At 39.7% G+C, this 2,938-nt stretch overlaps 1 pseudogene across 1 annotated transcript; it reads right to left on the reverse strand.

The window, feature by feature from the left end:
- Nucleotides 1-1,924: 1,924 nt before the first annotated feature.
- Nucleotides 1,925-2,502, reverse strand: LOC308258748 (heterogeneous nuclear ribonucleoprotein A1-like 3; annotated as a pseudogene). The gene has a single exon. The product of its transcript is annotated as a heterogeneous nuclear ribonucleoprotein A1-like 3 (transcript).
- Nucleotides 2,503-2,938: the final 436 nt, after the last annotated feature.

Genomic DNA, 2,938 nt, shown 5'->3' on the forward strand with positions numbered 1-2,938 from the left:
CTCTTGCAGAAGAAAGAGTGGCTCAGAGATATTAAGTGACTTTTGCAAGGTCTTCAGCTAACTAGTGGTAATATCAGCACTAGATATGTAGCTTTTGATGGCTGGTCTAGCACTCATTTTTTTAAAGCTCTTGTTTCTAAGGTTTGTCCTGATAGACTATAAAATAAAATGACATAGACATTGGACTCTCTGGGCCCAAAGTTCTAATTTGTTACCCTTTAGTTTCTGACCTTGGGCATCCATGTCAATATCTCGGTTACTCATTTTCTCTTTAAAGGGGTGATAAATAATCACTAAGGCATGGGTTATTGGCAAGATTAAATTATACAATATATGCAAACTATTTAGAGCAGCACTTGGCACATCCCCATAGAAACAGGCGCCATTAAAGCTAGATCAAGTGCTATGTGCTAAAAATCAAACCATGACAGCCTTCCCTCTTTATATACTAACAACAAATAATATAATGCAATTTTTTATTTTAAGCTTTTGGTTGATAATGTCATTAATTTTTTCTTTACTGTTCTTTGATCAACTTGTGGCCTACCCCCTCACCTGAAAAAAATTGGGAACGCTTATATACCCCATCGGGCTGTCTTTAAGTTGAAGTAAAATATTATATAAGAAGTCGAGTATGTATTCACCTTGGAGGAGCTCAGTATGTGTTAGCTTGCTTTTCCCCATTTATGTGTCTGCCAGAGATTGATAGAAGACAAAACAAAACAAAATGAAATGTACACATAACTGGGAAACCTTAGAAACAGTTTATAATTTGTTTGTCTACTGTGTGCATGTCTATGTTTCCTGAATATATTTGTCTATATGTTTTCCTCACTTTGATTTTCTATCATATGCCATTTAATAGGTTCCTTGACAGTTCCTTAAAGCACATTGCTTGTAAATTGAAAAGACGAGTCAGCGTCAGATTGTCTATGTTGTGTAAGTTTCCCTATACTGCACTGTTCTTGATTATCTGTACCAATACCCTTTAAATAAAAAGAAAAAAATTATCCAAAGTTTTGTTTTAAGATATATTGTTAGGAGTATATTAGCTAAAGATAACATTGTATGGGTAGTGAAACCTAGTTATAAAACATTTAAATTGTTAAGTAGTGCTAAACTTTCACCCAAGTTAAAGCAGCAAAGCCAATAGTGATGTATTTATCTGCCTTTTCTTTTATTTTTCAACCCTTCGTTGGAATGCTTTATACCTTCCGCAGAACAGAAACTAAAATAACCTGTTGTTATTCAGTTAGTCATAACTACATTCCTGGAGATGTTTTTTTTGCTCATACACATGAGTGTTATCTATACCGCGTCTTTATGTAGCATCTGGACCCTCCCACCACTGTGTTTGGCTGAGTTCACAAATCTGTTGTAGCCTATAGCTTTCCGGTCACTTCTCTGGCTCTCCTCTTCTACCAACCGTTGTTTCCTGGCAGCAATTAAAGCCTTCTGCTGCTGGAACCACCATAGCCACCTTGGTTTTGTGGTTTGGCAAAAGATTGGCTTCTGCCATCATGGGGCTTGAGCTTCTGCCTCTGAAGTTTATTTCCTTCATGAGTCCAAAATTTGAAGATTGATTGTTATAATTACCCAAATCCTTGTATCTCCCACTATCTTCAAAACTGCTTCTTCTACCACTGCCAATGCTATTTCCTCTGCTGTTATAGCTGCCACAGCTGCTATTCTCGCTGTAGCCACTGCTCTAGTTTCTATAACCCTGCCCAGCAATTTCATAGCCCTTGTTTCCTCCAGAGTAACCAGGGCTGCCTCCTCCACAACCACTATTACTTAACTCATTGTGGCCACCCCCACTGCTACCATATCCACCACCATCACCACCACAGCCACAGAAGCCATTGTGACTACTGAACTTCCTCCATGGCTGAAATTATCATTACTACCCAAACTTCCTCCACAACTACCACCAGGTTCCAGACCCACTTCGACCTCTTTGGCTAGAGGAAGCACAAGCCACCTCTTGCTCTGACATGGCTTCCTCACTTCAGCATTGTGGCTGTACACAATATGATATTTCTGAATGACAATCTTATCTATGGAGTCATGGTTGTCAAAAGTAATAAAAGCAAAGCCCCTCCTTTCCCCACTGTTTCAGTCAGTCATGATTTCAAACATTTCAATTTTCTCATACTGTTTAAAACCATCTTGTAGATACTGCCTTTTAGTGTCTTCTTTAATCCCACCGATGAAGGTCTTTTTCACTGTTAAGTGGGCTTGGTGTGGGGAATCTTTTCTTGGGACAGCTCTCTCTGATTCTATAACTCTTCCACCCACTTTATGTGATCTGGAGTTGATGGCTATATCCACCTCCTCCACAGTAGTGTAAGTGACACTCTCAAAGCCCCTGGAGCACTTGGTGCTTGGGTCTGTCATTACCACACAGTCCTGGATTGTCTCTCTTGCTCAGAATGGATTCTTCTCAGTTGTGTCAAAGCTCAGTCCTCTGATGAAGAGGTTCTGGAGCTGTTTGGGCTTTTTAGGAGATTGACTTAGATGTGACAGCAGTAAGAAGAGAGACTTTGAACAATGCTTCCTTGGTGATGTCCATGGGCAGAAAGGAGGAAAATAATGAATGTATTCAATTTCTCTGCTTTTCTGAGAGGTTCCTAAGGAGAAAACAGTTAATGAGAGTGTTAGCCATGCCACTGATGCGGTCCCCTTCCTGAGGGAAGACCAGGTTCTGTTTTACTGGACGAGAGTGAGTTTCCAGAATGGGCATCACATGAGGACAAAGTCCTTACAGGAAGGAGTGTGCCTTTGTTGAGATGATGCTAATAGATAACAATCGAATAAAACCATTACATGTATCAGTAGATACCCCCACCCCTCAGTAGACCTGAGATTAGGTGGCAAAATAAGATGTGACATGCCACAATGTTCACTACCTTGATTCTTCTTCTTTTTTTTAAAAATA

Source organism: Muscardinus avellanarius, assembly GCF_963383645.1.
Source record: "Muscardinus avellanarius genome assembly, chromosome: 2".
Lineage (NCBI taxonomy): Eukaryota > Metazoa > Chordata > Mammalia > Rodentia > Gliridae > Muscardinus > Muscardinus avellanarius.